The following is a 23,765-nucleotide window of genomic DNA, read 5'->3' as shown; positions in this document are numbered from 1 at the left end:
GCTGCATACTCAGGCCTGAATCCTTGACCTGCTTTTCTTCCCGTGTCCATCCTTGTCTGTACTGTGTCCTATTCCTGTACCTTATCCCACACCTGACCTTGTCTAAACTGAGTGCTTTACTTGTGTCCATTTGTATCCCTGTCTGTTGCCTTTCCTATTCCGCTGTGTGTTTCCTTGTGGTCTCTGCTCCGCTCTTTCCTTCGCATTTTGTGGCTCCGCTCTTCGCTCCGCACCCTGCGGCTCCGCTCCGCTTTTTGCTCTGCACCCTGTGGCTCTGCTCCGCTCTTTTCTCTGCACCCTGCGGCTCCGCTCTGCTCTTTACTCCGCAGCCTGCGTCCCCACTCCGCTCTTTGCTCCACACCCTGCGTCTCTGCTCTGTTCTGCACCCTGCGGCTGTGCTCTGTTGTGAGTTCTGTTTTTGGGCTCCCTCTGGTGGTTACTGATGGTACTGGGTGACTTGTGTTCTCTGCTGTCTCTGGTGTCCACCTGTTCCATCAGGTTATGGGAGTTTCCTATTTAACCTGGCTTTTTTGTCATTTCCTCGCCGGCTATCAATGTAATCAGCGTGTCTTTTTACCTCTGCTCCCTGCGTCTGTTATCTTCAGGACAAGCTAAGTTTTGATTTTCCTGTTCCACGTTTTGCTTAATTTTTGTCTTAGTCCAGCTTGCAGATATGTGATTCCTTGCTGCTGGTTGCTCTAGTGGGCTGAAATTACTCCTCATGTTCCATGAGTTGGCACATGAGTTCAAGTAATTTCAGGATGGTTTTTTGAAGGGTTTTTCGCTGACCGCGCAGTTCACTTTTGTATCCTCTGCTATCTAGCTTTAGCGGGCCTCATTTTTGCTGATTCTATTTTCATAACTACGTATGTGCTTTCCTCTCATTTCACCGTTATTACATGTGGGGGGCTGCTATTTCTGTGGGGTGTTTCTCTGGAGGCAAGTGAGGTCTGTGTTTCTTCTTATAGGGGAAGTTAATCCTTCGGCTGGCGCGAGACGTCTAGGAATCATCGTAGGCACGTTCCCCGGCTACTGCTAGTTGTGTGTTTAGGTTCAGGATCGCGGTCAGCTCAGGTTCCATCACCCTAGAGCTTGTTTTGTTTTTGTGCTTGTTCTTTTGTGATCCCCTGCCATTGGGATCATGACAGTGCTCCACTCTTTGCCCCTGCAACCTGCAGCTCTGCTCCGCCCTTTGCTCCACACCTTGTGGTTCTGTCCTGCACTGCACCCTGCGGTTAAGCTCATCCAGTCTGAACCGGTCCCTACCAGTTCCCATATTCCATTCATTTTACTCCGTGTCTCTGTCCTTCCCAAGTCAGTTCCTGCTCCTTCTGTGCCTGCCAGAGTGCCAGCCGTGCCCGCCTGCCTGCCAGAGTAGCAGCCGTGCCGGCCAGAGTACCAGTTGTGCCTAACCGTACTCGCTCGCACCTTCCTCTTGTGTTTTGTCCCTCAGTGGGATCGACAGCCACAGCCAGACACTGCCCTGGAGTGGTACCTGGTAGCCGTCTGCCGCACAAGTCTGACCTCACCATCAGAGGCTCCAGTAAACACCAAGGTAGCTGCTTAGTCATGCACCTTTTAGGGTAGTCTGTTTTGTGGCCCAGTGGGGCCACAATCCCCGGTCTGCGCCACCCAGTCTGGGCGTGAGCGTGACAAAGTTTGTAGATAAGTATAAGCGAAAGACAGAAAGTGTAAGCAGCAGTGGGGTATCCAAAGCACAATCCACTTTAAAAACCCAAGATCTACCCAAAGATAAGTCATTTGAAGGAAACATGTTAGTGTTCTGACTTCAAGAAATTATGGCACCCAACGGCTGACTGCAGAGTCTGGAAAGCTATAATGAATCAGCTGAAAAGGCAAAATAATCATCACAGGGTTAAAAGTACCATTACTGAAGAATATTGACGTTGTATCTGTATGTTGTATGTGGAATTTCCTGAAGAAGAGGTCGCACTGACCTTGAAATGCGTTGAATAAATCACCTTTTAAATGTATTATCCTTGGAACTTCACTATTAAGGCAGCGCGGATTTAACCCACACCTCCTGCACAGTTTATATTACTGAAGAATATGACACTTTAAGTACTGAAGTATACACCATGCAAGTACAGCAAAGTATGCATGGTATATAGACTCTGGGGCAACTAGTCATATGACAAATGACAGAAGCTTCTCTAACCTTAACGAAAGTAAGTCAGAGAAGGTGATCTTGGCTAATGGTGAGTATATGAATTCAGAGGGAATAGGAGATGAATACATTAATGGTCAAGTCTCCCCAATGCAAAGCAGAAAGATCACAGTAAAGGACATGCTCTATGTCCCTAGTCTTGAAAGCAATCTGTTATCGGTGAAGAAACTGTGTAATTAGACAATGAAATGTACTAGCTGTCTTAAAGGGAAAATATCAAGAAAAATAATTTCCTAAGAAAAGTACTGCGAAATCAGAACAGCTTCTGGACTTAATAGACACAGATGTTTGCGGTTTAATGAGTAGTTAAACTCCTGGAAATAATATATATTTTCTCACATATATCAATGATTATTCAAGATAAACATTAACATGTAAAAGTTTGGGTACCTCGGGTCAAAATTACTGTTATTGTGAACAGTTAAACAAGTTGAAGATGAAATGATCTATAAAAATGCTAAAGTTAAAGATGACACATTTCCTTTGTATTTTAGGTAAAAAAAAAAATATATATATTCATTTTTTACATTTTAAAAATTACAAAATGGAAAATGGTTTAATGCAAAAGTTTGGGCACCCTGCATGGTTAGTACCTAGTAGCACTCCCTCTTGAAAGTATCACAGCTTGCAAACGCTTTTTGTAGCCGTTCATGAGCTTTTCAATTTTTGTTTGAAGGATTGTCATCCATTCTTCCTTGGAAAATTCTTGCAGTTCTGTGAGATTCCTGGCTCGTCTTGCATGCACTGCTATTTTGAGGTCTAGCCACAGATAGAGATAGCCTTTATGAAAGAGTGGGCAGAAAAAAAGCCTAAATGACACTAAAAAATTGTAAGGCTCGTTTTCAGTTTGCCAAAATACATGTTGGAGGTTCTCCAAATGTATGGAGGAAGATGCTGTGGTCAGATGAGACCAAAGTTGAGCTTTTTGGCCATCAAGATAAACACTATATCTGGGATTAGACTTGAAGATTTCTGTTCACACGAAGAAACCATCTCACTTGAAGGAGCTGGGGCAATTTTACCTTGAGGAATGGGCAAAAATCCCATTGTCAAGATGAGGAAAGCTCATACAGACTCATCCAAAGTTACTTGCAACTGTAATTGCCGCAAAAGGAGGCTCTACAAAGTACTGACTTTAGGGGAGTGAATAGTTATGCACACCAAAGTTTTCAATTATTTTCTCCTATTTTTTGTTTGCTTCACAAAAAATAGACCAAATGTTCACAGTTGTCGCCATGTTCTTCACATGAACTGATGCAAACAGTCGAAATAACTAGTGAAATTTCAGGTTGTTACGTAGCAAAACATGAAAAATGCCAAGAAGGTGAATACTTTTGCAAGCCACTGTATATCAATCCCAATGTCACCACCCTACTTAAAGTTGAAGGAAGAAGATGATCTGTTACCTAGCAATGAGAAATACAGACAGGCAGTGGGGCACTTCTATACATAGCAACTATGATCTTGTCATATATTACAGCAACAATTGGAATTCTCCGCTGGGATGCCATTAAGAGTTCTTCGATATTTGAAAGAGACTCAAGACATAAATTTAAGGCTATTTGCAACAGATCTAAAACTCTCATTCTATGGGGATGCAGACTGGGCTGGTGACTTAAGTGTTCGTAAATCGACAAGCAGCTATTTGTTCAAGCTGGGAGAAAGTTCAATTTCTTGGTCTAGCAAAAAACAGGTGTCCATAGCCTTGTCATCTACAGAAGCAGAGTATGTGTCTGCAGCGCACGCAAGTGAAAAAGGTAATTTTGTTAAACCAATTATTAAGCGATCTTGGTAAGCCATCAACTCTACTGACTGTGATTTACGAAGACAACCAAGGATGCATTAAACTTACATGCAGTGAGAAGGTCAATCCAAGAACCAAACACTTTGACGTTAAAAATCATCACCTGAGTGATTTAATAGAACATGGCACAAGTGAGTTTATTGTAAGACTGAGCAGATGATAGCTGAAGTTATGACAAAGCCGCTTCTAAGAGCCAAGTTTGAAGAATTCAGAACCACTATGGGACTAAGGCCGGCGTCACACTAGCGTATTGCATCCGATGCGAGAGCATCGGATGCGATATGCTAATGACCCTCGGCTCCTTCTCGCAGCAGAGCAGGAGCCGAGTGTCATCCGTCTGTGCTCCGATTCTCTCGCACAGGGAGGATCGGAGCACAGCTGCGGAGGAGGCGGAGAAATTAATTTCTCCATCTCCTCCATTGATGGGGTCCGCTTATAGCGCACATCACTCGGATGTTATCCGAGTGATGTGCGCTGTCTCACTCGCACCCATAGGCTTATATGGGTGCGAGTGAGCCACGAGTTTTCCTCGGTCCGAGACAATCGCAGCATGCTGCGATTGTCTCGGACCGAGGAAAACGGCCGACAAAAAGTCGGCTGCTGGGAAGCGGCCCCATAACTTAATATTGGTCCGAGTGCAATGCCGTTTTAAACGCCAGTGTGACGCCGGCCTAACAGGATAAGTAGTTGTTGAGTGGGGGTGTTGGAATAATGCTTATTATTGTATATATTGTATCAATTACTGTTTACTACTGTTTAATAATGTGAGTTTCTGTCTCCAGCAATAGTGTTATTTTGCCAATAATTCACTGTTAAAAAAACAAAAACAGTACGCCCCTGTTCTCTCACTGAGTGTGTAGCTGGAGCACATTTTACTTTCGCTTTGCAAGCTGAGAGACAAGATGCTTAGATCCCAAGCTATAAGAAATACCAGAGGAGTCCGGCTTTAGTGTCCTAATGAATAGGACCAAGAAAGATAGTCGAGCGCTACGTTATATGTTTAGGGGATAACTTGTGAACTTGAGAAAACTCCTTTAACCCCTGTAATAATGTAGACGCTACAAATCTCTGAAAATTAAAACTTGGGGCGCGTGTTGTGAACTATGGAAAAGGAAAAGGGTAAGATGGGGATATGGGTTTAGTCTACTCCTTGTTTACTGTGGATGTGTTGAACTATAGGATATTCTCCTTTCACTTGATTTAACGTTCACACTCCATATAGCTGTGAGGGGATAGATTGAGCACTGAGCATTCTATTTTAGTCCTGTGGCAGCGTTCTTCTCGTGTCAATAGGTCTTATGACCCCCCATTTTATCAATCCCCCCCCCTGTCTTCCTATATCCATGGTGCAACACTGTTTTTACTGCACCCATTCTCTATACTCAAATGTTTCTGTTGTTTATTTATATATATATCTGGATATTGTGTTTCTTGTATATTTTAGTGTTGCTTACGTTGCACCAATAAACATACTATTTTATATAAAAAAATATTTTTTTGAGTTAATATAATTCATGTCCTTTGGTTAGTTAGATTTGAGGAAGTATCTCAGGGTATTTACCCTATCAGTCCTGTGGTGTCCAGACGGGACTGTATTGCATTGTAATGGTATCTGTATCTGAGGTTTTGTTTCAAATCTCTGAAAATTGCAAGATTTTTTTTTCTTGCGAACTTTGGATTTCTTTTAAACCACTTGAATAAAAAAGAACCTGTACATGTTTGGTATCTGCAAACTCCTAACGATCTGGAAAATCATATTAGCAGGTCAGTTGTAGAATTTAGTGAACACAGTAAATACAAAAAACAAAATTGGGGATTTGCACTTTTTTTTTGCAATTTCACTGCACTTGGAATTTATTTCCCATTTTCCAGTACTCTATTAGCATATACACTACATGGTAAAATCAATGGTGTCGTTCATAAATGCAACTCATCCCCGTATAAAACAAGCACTCATGCCAACTTATTGATGGAAAAATTAAAAAAAAAGCTATGGCTCTGAGCAAAAAGGGGTTCCATGTCCCATTATAGGAAATCATACAGACAGTATAGCATCATCATTGTGTTCTCATATATTGTTGTTTTGATGCTATGCAATACGGATTATCCTTTTCAGAAGTTTGTCCTTCCTCTCTCCCTGTATCTCTGATGTCAGTAAACCCTCCCTTTCTCTTTCTTCTTCCTCATTCACCATCTATCAGCCATCATAGAAGCTCGTGTGTATGCAGTCCTGTTTCTGAAAAGTCATTTTTACCTGTTCTATGTGTGCATATTTACAAAAATTCGACTGGAAAATAAACCTTCTTGAATCCTCATATGTGCCTTCGACAGTCGAGTTAAAACTATCTGAGGACATCACTACGTGTGAGTATGATTTAAAGAGGCAGCCTAGAAACGGTGTCTCACAGCGCCCTACACTTACAGCTTAGTCATGGAGTCAGAATAAGGATAGCGAAAAATCGCCCTAGGGTGAAGGGGTTAATTGTAAGACCTGCTGCCGAATAATGCCTTCTGCTGTATAATTTAACCCCTTGAGGACTACAGTGCAGACATAACTACTCAGAAGACATGTTCTGCACTATTACGATTCTGTGATTGTGTGGATACTGCCACTGTGCCATCATGAACCTCACCGCAGCTATAACACACGGCCTGTGGTCTGCTCCAACAGCAAAGGTCATTGCTAGTAATGAGGGAGTATACTCGTTGCTCGGGTTTGCCCGAGTATGCGCAGTTGATCCCCGAGTATTTGTTAGTGCTCGGAGATTTAGTTTGTGTCGATACAGCTGCCTGATTTGCGGCTGCTAGACAGCCTGAATACATGTGGGGGTTGCCTGGTTGCTAGGGAATCCCCACATGTATTCAAGTTGTCTAGCAGCCGCAAATCATGCAGCTGTATCGACACAAACTATATCTCCGAGCACTTCCAAATACTCGGAGACCACCCGAGCGGGCTCTGGAAAACCCGAGCAGCGAGTATATTCGCTCATCACTAGTCACTGCTAGTCATTCTCAGACTGGCTCACACTAGGTTCCTCTGGTGGACGGCTGGCTCTAAGGCTACTTTCACACTAACATCGGTACGGGCCCGTCACAGTGCGTTGGGCCGAGGTACCGACGCATACTGTGAAATAAAATCACAACGGGGGCAGCGGATGCAGTTTTTCAACACATCAGCTGCCCCATTATAAGGTCCGGGGAGGTGGGGGCGGAGTTCCGGCCGCGCATGTGCGGTCGGAAAAAGCGGAACCGACGGACAAAAAAACCTTGCATGGAACGTTTTGTCCCGACGGACTAACTACAAAAACACGACGCATCCGTCGCACGACGGATGCGACGTGTGGCAATCCGTCGCAATGTGTCGCTAATGAAAGTTAATAGAGAAAAAAACGCATCCTGCGGGCCACTTTGCAGGATGTTTTTTTTCTGCAAAACGACGCATTGCGACATGCGTCGTATGACGCTAGTGTGAAAGTAGCCTAATACCGCTGCACTACTTCAGCTCCTCAGTTACCAGCTGGAATGCCAGGATTTTGTTGGCTGCTCTGCAGGATCTGGCCAATTTCTCAGCAGCAGTGTTCTGTGCTAGAAAGGTCCATGGTGTTCCTCTGCCCCAGATCGCTAGCAGCAGAGGCGTAGCTAAGGGTTCAGCTCAGGGGGGGCGAACCATCTGAGTGGGCCCCTAAACCTTGATTACAACTATGGTGGCACACTTTAATCATGGGTATATCAGACAGAGAGAGGAGCCAGAGAGAGAGCGAGACAGACAGAGAGAGAGCGAGACAGAGAGAGAGCGAGACAGAGAGAGCGAGACAGACAGAGCGAGACAGACAGAGAGCGAGACAGACAGAGAGAGAGCAAGACAGACAGAGAGAGCGAGACAGACAGAGAGAGAGCGAGACAGAGAGAGAGAGAGCGAGACAGAGAGAGCGAGACAGACAGAGCGAGACAGACAGAGCGAGACAGACAGAGAGCGAGACAGACAGAGAGCGAGCAAGACAGACAGAGAGAGCGAGACAGACAGACAGAGAGCGAGACAGACAGAGAGCGAGCAAGACAGACAGAGAGAGCGAGACAGCCAGAGAGAGAGCGAGACAGAGAGAGAGAGAGCGAGACAGACAGAGCGAGACAGACAGAGAGCGAGACAGACAGAGAGAGAGCAAGACAGAGAGAGAGAGAGCGAGACAGACAGAGAGAGAGCGAGACAGAGAGAGAGAGCGAGACAGACAGAGAGAGAGCGAGACAGCCAGAGAGAGAGCGAGACAGACAGAGAGAGAGCGAGACAGACAGAGAGAGAGCGAGACAGAGAGAGAGAGAGCGAGACAGACAGAGAGCGAGACAGACAGAGAGCGAGACAGAGAGAGAGAGAGCGAGACAGACAGAGAGAGAGCGAGACAGAGAGAGCGAGACAGACAGAGCGAGACAGACAGAGAGCGAGCAAGACAGACAGAGAGAGCGAGACAGACAGAGAGAGAGCGAGACAGAGAGAGAGAGAGCGAGACAGACAGAGAGAGAGCGAGACAGCCAGAGAGAGAGCGAGACAGACAGAGAGAGAGCGAGACAGAGAGAGAGAGAGCGAGACAGAGCGAGACAGACAGAGAGCGAGACAGACAGAGAGCGAGACAGACAGAGAGCGAGACAGAGAGAGAGAGAGCGAGACAGACAGAGAGAGAGAGCGAGACAGAGAGAGCGAGACAGACAGAGAGCGAGACAGACAGAGAGAGAGCAAGACAGACAGAGAGCGAGACAGACAGAGAGAGAGACAGACAGAGAGCGAGACAGAGAGAGCGAGACAGACAGAGAGCGAGACAGACAAAGAGAGAGAGCGAGACAGACAGAGAGCGAGACAGACAGAGAGAGAGAGCGAGACAGACAGAGCGAGACAGAGAGAGCAAGACAGACAGAGAGAGCGAGACAGACAGACAAAGAGAGCGCAAGACAGACAAAGAGAGAGCGTGAGACAGACAGAGACAGACAGAGAGAGAGCGAGACAGACATTGACAGAGAGACAGAGATAGCGAGACAGAGCGTGAGACTGAGAGAGACTGACAGAGAGCGAGGGAGACTGACAGACAGAGCAAAACATCCATTTTGCAAGAAACCTCGGGGACTCGTCAAGAGGGGAACCGTGTCCTGCCTCCTCCTCGCTGCACAGTGCAGTCACCTCCAGCCCCCTGCAGCCTGAGCTCCTACGTCGTCCTATCTCCTGTCCGGCTCCTGTATGCAGGGCTCAGGGAGGGAGGAAGCAGCGTCCTGGAGTCTCTTCAGCAGACACCACACAGCCGGCAATGTGTGTGTGAGTGTCTGCAGTATGCTCTGCTGGAGGCTCCGAGGCAGCAGGTACAGTGTCGGCACCCAGCGTCCCCCGGCACACGCTCCTCTACAGAACAGACCGCGGCAGTGCAGGGAGATTCTGTCCCTGCTCTACCGCAGAGCTCAACTATGTGACGTGCACAGCAGGCTAGTATAGTTAAGGGTAGCGTAGCTCCAGGTGGGCCCCCTCTGAGCTCTGGGCCTGGGGCGACCGCACCGTCTGCCCCCCTGGTAGCTACGCTACTGCGCGTACCGCATGGCCGACCCCACACAGGGATCGGGTCGGGTTTCATGAAACCCGACTGTGCCATAAGTCGGCGACTTTTGAAAATGAACGATCCGTTTCGCTCAACCCTAGTTGGGAGCATGCGTCTGTTGTAATACTCCAAGATATCTGATGCATCCAGGAAACTCCTGGACAGGTTTCCTATCTCTATCCATGAGAGGAGGGGCTGAGTTGTTGCAGAAAGAGTAAATTTTACATCTATCTGCCCCTTCAATGCGTACTTGTTTGACAGGATATCACATTGTAACACATTAGTGTGTTTGAACCCATGCTACTGCCGGAAAGGAAGAAGTTAAGATTCCTAACAATGAGATGGGCAATCGGGTCACAACTCTTAATGAAGGCAATCAGTTTTGACCCTTTCTCCTCCGGGAGACAGCAACTCTGACTCACTGAATCCAAGATGAGACCAAGGAAAACCTTTAATCATTTGGGCTCTATCTTGATTTTTTTTTCTTCAAATTTTGCAGTTAACCTAAATGTGTCAGGGTAGCTCTGATTTCTGCCACCTGAGTCCTGCACTGCCCACAATCAGGAAATCATCGTGGGAAGGTATCACTAGTTTATCTTTCTCCTGCAGGTGAGCGGTCATCTTGGCTACAATCTTCGCAAAGTCTCAAGAGGCCATTTACAGCCAGAAGGAAAGGGCCCAATTGTAATGTGATAATATATGTACTTAGAGGCTATGTGCCCATGTTGCGGATTCGTGTGTGGATTTTTCCACTCAGATTTTGAACAGCTGCGGATTCCTATTGAGGAGCAGGTGTAAAACGCTGCGGAATCCTCACAAAGAATTGACATGCTGCGAAAAATAAACCGCAGCGTTTCCGCCTGGTATTTTCCGCAGCATGTGCACTGTGGATTTTGTTTTCCATAGGTTTACATGGTACTGTAAATCGGATGGAAAACTGCTGCTAATCCGCAGTGTCCAATCCGCTGCGGATTCGCAGGAAAATCCACAACGTGTGCACATACCCTAAATCCAAGACTGCCATATAGAAATCTGGAAATAGGTCATTAAACTTTTATCTGAAGGACTCCCATCTTGAATGATCTGACACTTAAGAATCTAGTTAACTCCTTCACGTTTATTATCATCCTGAAAATTGCATATGCTTTTTGTACTAAAATATGGGACAGTAGAACCCCTCCTTTTCCACTTGTACTGGGACCTCTAAGAGGACTGATTTTTCCCACTAACTCCAGGACTTCTTGCTCCAGAGCTATCTGTACACCTGCTCTTTCCAAGATGTCATCCAATTGTGAGCCAGACAGATATTCCCCATGACTAGAAATGGAAATCTAGATTTTAATTGGATGCCTCCTGGCCAGCACTTCAGCCACAGATCTTGACATCCTAGCAGGTATCGGGTTTGAGAGGAGATGGTGTGTGGAAGGGCTCAGCCTGTCTGCAGTGCTGGGGTCGGAGCGCTTGGAGAAGCTGCATCATCCGGCTGCTACGTTCACTGGACCCCTTCTAATATAGAAGAGGTAATATATGTATTTATGAACGGGTATGTGTGCATATGTATGTAAATATGCAGCTATAAGGTTATGTAAATCGTTGTTGCCAAGATCAGCAAATTATCACATTTTCAAACAACTATCACCAATGTGTGGCATGTGGGAGGAGCATAAAATCCAGATTGAATGCAATTTTTTCTTAGTCAAATGAAGCCTCAAAAAATGGATTGCGCGATATCTCCATTTCGTTGACATGACATCTATCAACAATAGACAGAAGGTGGGTTAATCAACCTCCAATTTAGGTTGCAAGGAAGACAACGGGTGCTTATTCCAATGCAGCAGGCCACATTGCTCCTTACTTTGTCAAAAAAATATTGTATAAGGGAATATAACACCAAGAAAATTCACAAAACTGATTTTTTTTTTTTAATGCTTTTCATTTTCTACCCACATATCCAAAAAAGTTATTACACCACAAAGTGAAATATAAGTGTTTTCGGTAATTAACCCTTAGTCAGGCTAAAATAGAGTATGAGTGGAATGGCTTGGATGAGAAAAAATGCAGAATGTCCACTTATACCAGTATATGAATGTATGGAATCACTGGGCTGTCTAAGGATCTAAGGATATCTGAGGAGACAGTGGAGATGACTAGTGTCCATCGGAGAAGGAACCCAGTTGTACAACATGCAGTGGATATGGAGAAATGCGTCGTCGTCATCTGATTAGAAGAACGGCACATCGTCACCCTTTTTGCACTGCAGGAGAAATTGTACGTCACACATCGAGACTAAGGCCGGCTTCACACTCAGCGTATGAAAATACGGTCCGTATATTACGGCCGTAATACGCTGAAATGTCCCGAAAATAGTGGTCCGTAGCTCCTCCATAGGCAGGGTGTGTCAGCGTTTTTTGCGCATGGCATCCTCCGTATGTAATCCGTATGGCATCCGTACTGCGTGGTTTTCTCGCAGGCTTGCAAAACCGACATACCGCTATAGAAATGATCCATGTGTCCCAAAAAGAAAAAAAAAATATATATATATATATATATATATACTGTATATATATATATATATATATATGTCAGTAGACACATATATGTATATATATTAATATTTATTCCAGCGCTATACAGCTTGAAAGCCGGTAATTCAATTACCGGCTTTTTCTTTCTCCTTCCTAAAACCCGACATGATTTGAGACATGGTTTACATATACTAAACCATGTCTTCTCTCCATTTTTTTTGCAGATTCCACACTACTAATGTCAGTAGTGTGTATCTGCAAAATTTGCCCGTTCTAGCTCTTAAAATAAAGGGTTAAATGGCGGAAAAAATTGGCGTGGGCTCCCGCGCAATTTTCTCCGCCAGAGTAGTAAAGCCAGTGACTGAGGGCAGATATTAATAGCCTGGAGAGGGTCCATGGTTATTGGCCCCCCCTGGCTAAAAATATCTGCCCCCAGCCACCCCAGAAAAGGCACATCTGGAAGATGCGCCTATTCTGGCACTTGGCCACTCTCTTCCCATTCCCGTGTAGCGGTGGGATATGGGGTAATGAAGGGTTAATGCCACCTTGCTATTGTAAGGTGACATTAAGCCAGATTAATAATGGAGAGGCGTCAGAAAGCTCCCAGGCTTTCTAGGTAATTTCCCACGATCTATGAACAGCCAGCAGAGGGCGCCTCACCGCAAATGAAGCTAAATATAGCTCATTGATCTATATTTAGACTCATTCCCCGGGGTTTTGCAGCGAAGAGTAGCATTGCATTAGCAAAGCTCCTTGCTGCAAACTGTTTTAACCCCTTCAGAAGGATTTACATCGTTGGACGTTAGAGATCTGCGGAGGGTAAGTATATTGTTGGTTTATTATGTTTTTTCTTTCACAGAACGAGGGTCTTCAGTGACTGGATTGGGCGTAGAATAAAATACTCCAACAACCATTGTTTTTATTTCATTAAAATAATTTTAAATATTGTGTTTGTCTTTTATTTAACCCTTTACTACAATTGGATTAATAATGGATAGGTGTCAAAATTGACGCCTCTCCATTATTAATTAGGCTTAATGTCACCTTACAATAGCAAGGTGGCATTAACCCTTCATTACCCCATAGCCCACCGCTACACGGGAATGTGAAGAGAGTGGCCAAGTGCCAGAATAGGCGCATCTTCCAGATGTGCCTTTTCTGGGGTGGCTGGGGGCAGATATTTTTAGCCAGGGGGGGCCAATAACCATGGACCCTCTCCAGGCTATTAATATCTGCCCTCAGTCACTGGCTTTACTACTCTGGCGGAGAAAATTGCGCGGGAGCCCACGCCAATTTTTTCCGCCATTTAACCCTTTATTTTAAGAGCTAGAACGGGCAAATTTTGCAGATACACACTACTGACATTAGTAGTGTGGAATCTGCAAAAAAAATGGAGAGAAGACATGGTTTAGTGTATGTAAACCATGTCTCAAATCATGTCGGGTTTTAGGAAGGAGAAAGAAAAAGCCGGTAATTGAATTACCGGCTTTCAAGCTGTATAGCGCTGGAAAAAATATTAATATATATACATATATGTGTCTCACTGACATATATATATATACAGTGGGGCAAAAAAGTATTTAGTCAGTCAGCAATAGTGCAAGTTCCACCACTTAAAAAGATGAGAGGCGTCTGTAGTTTACATCATAGGTAGACCTCAACTATGGCAGACAAACTGAGAAAAAAAAATCCAGAAAATCACATTGTCTGTTTTTTTAACATTTTATTTGCATATTATGGTGGAAAATAAGTATTTGGTCAGAAACAAAATTTCATCTCAATACTTTGTAATATATCCTTTGTTGGCAATGACAGAGGTCAAACGTTTTCTGTAAGTCTTCACAAGGTTGCCACACACTGTTGTTGGTATGTTGGCCCATTCCTCCATGCAGATCTCCTCTAGAGCAGTGATGTTTTTGGCTTTTCGCTTGGCAACACGGACTTTCAACTCCCTCCAAAGGTTTTCTATAGGGTTGAGATCTGGAGACTGGCTAGGCCACTCCAGGACCTTGAAATGCTTCTTACGAAGCCACTCCTTCGGTGCCCTGGCGGTGTGCTTTGGATCATTGTCATGTTGAAAGACCCAGCCACGTTTCATCTTCAATGCCCTTGCTGATGGAAGGAGGTTTGCACTCAAAATCTCACGATACATGGCCCCATTCATTCTTTCATGTACCTGGATCAGTCGTCCTGGCCCCTTTGCAGAGAAACAGCCCCAAAGCATGATGTTTCCACCACCATGCTTTAAAGTAGGTATGGTGTTTGATGGATGCAACTCAGTATTCTTTTTCCTCCAAACACGACAAGTTGTGTTTCTACCAAACAGTTCCAGTTTGGTTTCATCAGACCATAGGACATTCTCCCAAAACTCCTCTGGATCATCCAAATGCTCTCTAGCAAACTTCAGACGGGCCCAGACATGTACTGGCTTAAGCAGTGGGACACGTCTGGCACTGCAGGATCTGAGTCCATGGTAGCGTAGTGTGTTACTTATGGTAGACCTTGTTACATTGGTCCCAGCTCTCTGCAATTCATTCACTAGGTCCCCCCGCGTGGTTCTGGGATTTTTGCTCACCGTTCTTGTGATCATTCTGACCCCACGGGGTGGGATTTTGCGTGGAGCCCCAGATCAAGGGAGATTATCAGTGGTCTTGTATGTCTTCCATTTTCTAATTATTGCTCCCACTGTTGATTTCTTCACTCCAAGCTGGTTGGCTATTGCAGATTCAGTCTTCCCAGCCTGGTGCAGGGCTACAATTTTGTTTCTGGTGTCCTTTGACAGCTCTTTGGTCTACACCATAGTGGAGTTTGGAGTCAGACTGTTTGAGGGTGTGCACAGGTGTCTTTTTATACTGATAACAAGTTTAAACAGGTGCCATTACTACAGGTAATGAGTGGGGGAAAGAGGAGACTCTTAAAGAAGAAGTTACAGGTCTGTGAGAGCCAGAAATATTGATTGTTTGTTACTGACCAAATACTTATTTTCCACCATAATATGCAAATAAAATGTTAAAAAAACAGACAATGTGATTTTCTGGATTTTTTTTTCTCAGTTTGTCTCCCGTAGTTGAGGTCTACCTATGATGTAAATTACAGACGCCTCTCATCTTTTTAAGTGGTGGAACTTGCACTATTGCTGACTGACTAAATACTTTTTTGCCCCACTGTATATACCTATTCTATGTGTACACATTTATTCTACTGTAAGCTGTCAGTGTGATATTTCTGTACACCGCACTGAATTGCCGGCTTTTCGCTCTAACACCGCTGCGTATTTCTCGCAAGTCACACTGCTTGTCCGTGTGTAATCCGTATTTTTCACGCTTCCATAGACTTTCATTGGCGTATTTCTTGCGCAGTACGGTGACAAACGCAGCATGCTGCGATTTTGTACGGCCGTAGAAAGCCGTATAATACTGATCAGTAAAATACGGCAGATAGGAGCAGAGGCATAGAGAATAATTGTGCCGTATTTTTTGCGAGTTTTACGGACGTAGTTTCTGCGCTCTTACGTCCGTAAAACTCGCAAGTGTGAAGCCGGCCTAAGGCATCAGCGTCTAAACAAACCATCAGAAGGCATTAGCATGACACTAGGCTACAAGCCAGACGTACAGCTACAGGTGCAAAGGCTATCATGGTGCAGAGCAAGAAGGAAAAAGAAGGCCAGAATGGCAGTCTATCCTGAGCGATGAGCCCCATTTTTGTCCTGGATGTGAAGATAGCTTGAGATTTGTCTGAGACAACGTGGGAAACGCCATGAAGAGGCCTTTGCAGGGAGCATGACATCGGTAATGTTCCTGGGATCATGGTGTGGGGTTGGATAATGTACGGTAGAGGATTAATAAATCATGGCAAGAAGAATAATTCACATAAATTTAGCATTTTTCAAACGTTTAATTTTTATGCCCATAAATCAGAGTCATATCACACAAAATAGCTAATAAATAACATTTCCCACACGTCTACTTTACATCACCACAATTTATGAAACATCTTTTATTTTTGTTAGGAAGTTATAAGGGTTAAAAGTTGGCCAGCGATTTCTCACTTTTACAACAAAATTTGCAAAACAATTTTTTTTTTTTTAGGGACCACATCACAAGTGAAGTGACTTTGAGGGGTCTATATGACAGAAAATAGCCAAAAGTGACACCGTTCTAAAAACTACACCCCTCAAGGTGCTCAAAACCACATTCAAGAAGTTTACTAACCCTTCAGGTGCTTTACAGGAATTTTTGGAATGTGGAAAGAAAAAATAAACGTTTACTTTTCTTTCACAAAAATTTTCCTTTAGACCTAATTTTTTCTTTACTTTTGCAAGGGTAACAGGAGAAAATGGATGATACAATTTGTTGTACAATTTCTCCCGAGCATTCGGATACCCCAAATCTACTGTTTGGGCACACAGTAGGACTTGGAAAGGAAAGAGCGCCATTTTACTTTTTGAAATTACTGCAGTGCGCAGGTGCTGGGCCTCTCTGACCTTTCCCTTCGCCTGCGCACTGCAGTACTTTCCTCTGCCCTCAACAGAGAACATAAGTACAGCTGTGCAGGAGCGCGGTGCCGGGGAGCAATGAAGCAACAGGAGGGCGGCATCGCAAGAAGATGGGAGGCGTCAGACCCGGACCTGCGACACCCATCAGACCGGACCACCCCCAGGTGAGTATAATAAAAGCTAATTTCTTATCTTGCAGGTCAGACCAGGGGCTTATCTACAGCATTATAGAATGATGAAAGGCGGTGGCCGTATCTTATATCGGCCAAAACTGCTGACAGGTTCCCTTTAACAAAATATTTTTACACTTAATTTTTTTTTTGCTTTTTTACATTGTCCCATCCTGGAACATCACTGTATGGTGTCAGATCACTGATCCAATACTCTGCACTTCAGAACAGTACACCAGGATCTGACAGGCAGGGAAGGAGGCGCTCAGGTCCTGATTAGTGATGATTGAGTGTACTCGTTGCTCGGGTTTTCCAGAGCATGCGCGGGTGGTCTCCGAGTATTTATGACTGCTCGGAGATTGTTTTCCTTGTCGCAGCTGCATGATTTGCGGCAATTTGATTACATGTGGAGATTCCCTAGCGACCAGGCAACCCCCACATGTACTCAGGCTGGCCAATAGCTGTAAATCATTCAGCTGCGTCAGCAAAAACTAAATCTCCGAGCACTAACAAATACTCGGAGACCACCCGAGCATGCTCTGGAAAACCCGAGCAACGAGTATACTCACTCATCACTAGTCCTGATCTCAGCAGGCACTCATAAGCCACCTTCCCTGCAGGACCCCGAAGGACCGTGTGGCCATTTTGAGGATGAGGCCTCCATGGAGACCATCAGGACAACGCGATCACATTGCATTGTTCTGATGGAAGCGCACAGGGAATGATTTCCCTGTGCGATGCTCCTCTATGCCGTTGTCACTACTGACAGTGGCATCAGAGGGGTTAAATGCCCTCGATCGGTGCTACAACCGACCATGGGCTTTATTGCAGGGTGTCAGCTTTCACACAGAGCTGACACCCGCATACGATCGCCGCGGTGCTCAGCATGAGGCAGCGTGATCGTGCCGCCGTACATATACTGCTGTTTGCGGGAACGCAGCTCCCGCAGAGCAGTATATGTACGGCGCATGTCGGAAAGAGGTTAAGGATTAATACTATTGCTACCAAAGATGTAGGCCAATAGTAAAGTGAGCTGGACTAAAACCAATGTATGATATGGCTGAAGTCCGTTCACTGTACAGAACACAGAGCAGATGTTGGTGCACTCGGCAATGGTGGATCAGGGTGTAAGTGTCGCTGACCGGTATGCGCATTCACTTATTAATTTGACTTATAATCCATTACATGATTCTTTGATTCCAATTTTCATGTTCTCTGCTCAAACCGACACTGGAAGAAGTGCTAAGTGCAGAATAGTATGTAGGCGGTGTTCCATGTATTCCTGCCAGTAGGACCTCAATGCCTGCAGCAGTAAGTATACGCTCCAAATATTTTGTCGAAAGTGGACACATGGAAAAGAACCTTACATTTTGTATCATTGATCACATTCCTCCACTTAGAAGAGGGGGTGAGAGTGTAAAAATGCTGAAACCTAAGGAGTTACAATGGATTTTCAGACTTAAGACTTTGAGAGTAAATGGTCTAAATGCTGAATACAAACTGACCAATTTTTTGTTTTTGGTGAATCTTCCGCTTCTTTGTTGTAGTGTGATTACACATTTTCATAATTTTATTTTTTATCACTTTTATATTTATATATTTTTATATTTTTTAAAGGTAATATGAAGAGTGAAAATTGAGCCAAGATTAAGACTCATCCCATCTCACTTTTTTAATTATTAAAAAATACTTTTTGTATGAGTTTTTCCTAAGTTTATATTTTTCATTTTTTTTGTTTTTCCTAAGTTTTTATTTTTATTTCTTTTCTTTAATTTTTTTTCTTGTCCCTCTCTCTCTCTCTCTCTCTCTCTCTCTCTCTCTCTCTCTCTCTCTCTCTCTCTATATATATAGTGATAATATTAGTGGACTATTTGTATACTATTTCCTCTTCTACAATAGTTTGGTCATTATTATAGTATATAATTAAATATGGGGATAGAGTTGGAGTGACGTTCTCCACTAGACAATATATTATCCCAATTTTTGATAAAGATATAATTCTTGTGATCTGAGGCTGATAAGTTAAATTGAATATATTACCTTGATTAATATAAGAATGATCTATAAGATATGCACTAATACATGAATGTAAAGTCACAGACTTTTCGTCTGGAGTATGCGCAGGCCATATGTCCTGCGCAATTTAGTTCGCACATGTGCGCTACATTATACGGATTCCATTTTTGTAAATGGCAATCACTTTTTCCCAGGCATCACCGTGCATTCGCGCAATGGCGATATTTTGATTGGACAGATACTGACCTGGGCAATCGATACTATTGAACGCCAATAGTGGCGCTCTTGTGAATAATATGATGGGGTGAGTCATTGGATTAAAATGCGATACACCTGTGGATTTATTAATAATTAATTCTATTTGATGAATTTTATGTATTGTATGCATCTTTCTTGCACATTATATAAATTCATGATTATGCAAGTTCAGCAATTCCACTTATGATAGGATTCCGAAACAGACATGGATGAATACCACAAGACCATAGAAAAAAAAAACAGACATGTGTCGATACCATTAGGAACCAGTGCATACTTAGCAGTTTCCAGCCTCTGCCACCAGTGCGAATCACCAGAAGAAAAATGGCAAATGCAATAGCAAGCGCACCAAAAAAGAGGCACCTAAAATACATAATATGCCATACGCGGGCAGTAACAAGGGCCGATGCCAGATCTACTTGGGACAATACTGGAATAATGTCTGAGTAGAGGCATCTGAAGTAGCCTCAAACCCCCATAACTGAGCTACAGAGCAGGATTACAGGTACGGGGGAAGATATTAATGCGTACTGTAGAGAAGAAACGCACAGAAAAACTCAACTGTACTTGTTCATAGACTAAAGTAAAAAAAAAGTGCCTGGTTTATGGTGTGCCGAGGTCTTGTAGGTAACACACAACTTGCATTTGTTTTAATCTTTGCTAAATTTCCGATGCCTTGGCCTCCAGGTAAACTTAACCAATTGCTGCGCTGCCATAGAAGAATCAGGAAACAAACATTTTGAGCCGTTTTCTATCTTTTATTAGTTCTGCATTTCAAGTAGTCACTTACTGATCCTTTCCACTTCCAAACCGGATCAGTCCTAAGTTATGCGAAGAATTTCTTTTAGTTATCGAGAGGACTGAGCCAGCTCTTTGAACTAAGGTAAAAAAGAACTTACATTTTTGTGTCTTTCCTTTTTTTCTTTTATGCCACATAGTCCACTTTGGTAGCAAACTACAATAGGGTAACAATCTACCAGTGATATTTGTCCATAGTGTCGGAAGGAGGCTGTCCATTACATATGTGCAAAATTTACAAACACAGAGTATGAAAATAGTTTGGAACTGGTCATTTGAGGACTTCTTACTGCACGATATTCCTCAAGGGGTTAAATTATACATCAGAAGGCACTGTTAGGGAGCAAGTCTTTCTTACACAATTATACTCCAAATCTTTCACATTTTATTGCAATCTGAACATTAAAATGGCTCCGTTCTCCAATGTATAACAAGACCTGATGAGTGGCTAAAATGTTACTTACATTCTGAACATAATAAAGGCTTCTACCCTGTGTGAACTTTTAGATGCTTTACGAGACTGGATTTCTGGCTAAAAGATTTCCCACATTCTGAACATGAAAATGGCTTCTCCCCAGAGTGAATTCTTAGATGTGTCATAAGATTTGATTTCATATTAAAACATTTTCCACATACTAAACATGAATATGGCTTCTCCCCTGTGTGACTCCTCAGATGTACAAGAAGATTTGACTTCTTGTTAAAACATTTTCCACATTCTGAACATGGAAATGGCTTCTCTCCTGTGTGAGTTCTTTGATGTTCCAAAAGAATTGATTGCCGACTAAAACTTCTTCCACATTCAGCACAGGAAAATAGCTTCTCCACATTGTGATTGTTTTCATGTTTTACAAGATTGGATTTCTGCCTAAAACATTTTCCACATTCTGAACATGAAAATGGCTTATCTCCCGTGTGGATTTTCAGATGTGCAACAAGACCTAGTTTCTGATTAAAACATTTCCCACATTCAAGACATGAAAATGACTTCTCGTCAGTGTGAATTTTTAGATGTTCTACAAGACCTAATTTCTTCCTAAAACATTTCCCACATTCTGAGCATGAAAATTGCTTCTCCTCAGTGTGACTCATTTTATGCTTCACCAGATTTGATTTATAGGTATAACATGCCCCACATTCTGCACAGGAATATGGCTTCTCTCCTGTGTGACTTCTTAGATGATCCAGAAGGTTTGATTTCTTCCTATAACATTTCCCACATTCTGTACAGAAAAATGGTTTCTCCCCTGTGTGACTTCTTCGATGATCCAGAAGGCTTGATTTCTTCTTAAAACATTTCCCACATTCTAAACATGAAAATGGCTTCTCCCCAGTGTGACTTCTGAGATGTTCTATAAGACTGGACTTCTGACTAAAACACTTCCCACAGTCAGGACATAGAAATGGCTTCTCCTCAGTGTGAATTCTTTGATGTGTCACAAGATTTGATTTTTGGGTAAAACATTTCCCACATTCTGAACAGCAAAAAGGCTTCTCTCCTGTGTGACATCTTAGATGATCCAGAAGGTTTGATTTCTTGATAAAACATTTCCCACATTCGGAACATGGAAATGGCTTCTCTCCTGTGTGAATTCTAAGATGTTTCAGAAGATTTGATTTCTGAGTAAAACATTTCTCACATTGAAAACATGCAAATGGCTTCTCCCCTGTTTGACTTCCTGGACGATTCTCAGGAGAACCTTTAGGAATAAAGTGCTGTGCACATTCCAAAGATGAAAATGGTTTCTGTCCTGTGTGAGTTCTTTGATGTCTAACGAGATGAATTTCTTTGGTAAAAGATTTCCCACATTCCGTACATGAAAATGAGTTTTCCTTTCTGTGAATTTGCTCACTTAAAGAAAGATTAGATTTTGTATTTACATTTTCCCAACATGAAAATATTTTCCCTGGTCTATTTCCAGTTCCTTGTTTGCTAATCTGCAATTGATTAGACAAAAGTTTTTTCTGACTGTTGGTATCAGTGGATACATATCTGTTGTGAAAGACTGTAGGTACATTAGGAGTTATTGAATGAGCTTTTGTGGTATTGTCATCCAAAAGGAGATTTCCATGACAGCTTCTCTTCCAGTCTTCACCTAGAAAAATAAATATTAAATTACTTTTTCACGGAAAATATTTTTGTAATTTGAAGACTTTTGGAAAAATATGGATAAAAAAATCAATCAGGTAAAATTAGGATAGGTGTTATGTAAGATAGAAAATAATACTTAATGATGTCTAACCAAGCAGATCAGAGAGGAGACAAATAACTATGTTACTATAGTCGAGGGGTTCAAGAGAGGCCTGGATGTCTTCCTGGAGCAGAACAATATTGTATCATACAATTATTAGGTTCTGTAGAAGGACGTAGATCTGGGGATTTATTATGATGGAATATAGGCTGAACTGGATGGACAAATGTCTTTTTTCGGCCTTACTAACTATGTTACTATGTTACTAATAGTGATATATGACAAAGTGGAGTGTGAGAACACAACGTTTTATAGAGACAGAGAAAGGACACAACGTTATATACAGATAGAAAGGACATGATGTTAGAAACAATTAACAGATGATCATTACATTCATTACATAAATTACTAATAATGACCATGAAAACAACATTTTTCTGATCTTTCTTATTACTGATCCTAATAATAGGGACATTTAAAGTCAAACAAGCTCTTACCAGTCACTGACACTGATGTGGGATTTTTGAGTCCATACGTCATTCCAACAGGATTTTCCTAGAAGAATCCCACATTTTACACATGAGAAACAAGAAAAAGAATGCTCTTTTATTACATGCTGACAAACGTCATCAACCTCCTAGAAGAAATGGAATTATCTACCCTAAAGTTTCTCCTTGCACGGCGATCGGAAAGGAGTAACATTTAACCGAGTATTTTACACATAAACAGAGCATTAGTTATTTCTCTGCATGAAATTAATTTTTGTGGGTTGGGCGCTGTGCTTAGTATCATCATTGTTGAAGAGATACAGGAAAGATATATATCTTGGTACCGTGTTAGCCAGTAGATAGAAAAATATTTGGAACTGAGGGTCCTCAGTGGTTAATACCTTTTAATGGCGAACTGAAAAGATGGTAACAAATTGCAGCTTTCGCGACTACACAGGTCTCTTCATCAGGCATAGACTAATACAACATCTGAAGAATCACATATTTATACACAACACAGCACAGAACTATCATTATGGGAGAGTGATAAACAGTTGTGTCCATAAATATTGGAACAGTTTGTAGATAAGGAGTGAATGTTTTATTGTCCTCTGATTGGGGTCTGGTTCCGTGTTGTGATGCCCCCACAAGGTTTGAGGAGCAAATTCCTTAATTGATGTAAAAATACATAAATCCATGCGACACATTCATTCCTGCACTAAGTGTGTCAAAGGCTGTCATAAGTTTATACTCCCAGATTCTCCTGTCTCTCTCTTCATTGTTGAAGAGGTCATTTTTGTTCTTTCTGCTATAGAAGCAGTCAAATGGCGTTGTTCTATCTGTCTATGATTGAGATCTACACTGCAAAACTTTACATTCATTCACATTACATCTCAGTTTCCAAGCACAATACAATGTTATATAAACCTAGAAACCATTTATACCGACCACAGGTGACAGGATCTGTTGGAGCCTCCAGTACTCAGCATGACGGCCGGAGATTAGTAGAAGCCTCATTATATTAATCTATAGAAGATTTACAGAAATCTCATTTCATCTACCTGATGATCCCGGGGGACATCCTCCTCCTCCTCTGGCCGATCCTGGGAATATAGAGGACTGGGACTTCTCTCCGGGGGATTTCTCGGACTGGATCCATCTATAGGAAATAACCGCAGTGACTGAATACATTGTCTATATGTGATGAGCAGATGATGGGGAATCTAGACGACTCTCAGACCTGTTCTCTACAACCCAGGAA

At 42.9% G+C, this 23,765-nt stretch overlaps 2 pseudogenes; both read right to left on the bottom strand.

Moving 5' to 3' along the window:
* The window catches only part of LOC138637638 (zinc finger protein 729-like), a 304,899-nt pseudogene that overhangs the window by 259,996 nt on the left and 21,138 nt on the right, over positions 1 to 23,765 (bottom strand).
* Positions 19,776 to 23,694, bottom strand: LOC138681089 (oocyte zinc finger protein XlCOF7.1-like; annotated as a pseudogene).

This window comes from Ranitomeya imitator, chromosome 5, assembly GCF_032444005.1.
Source record: "Ranitomeya imitator isolate aRanImi1 chromosome 5, aRanImi1.pri, whole genome shotgun sequence".
NCBI lineage: Eukaryota > Metazoa > Chordata > Amphibia > Anura > Dendrobatidae > Ranitomeya > Ranitomeya imitator.
Note: the sequence above shows the minus strand (reverse complement) of the source record. Positions and strands in the feature narration are given on the sequence as shown.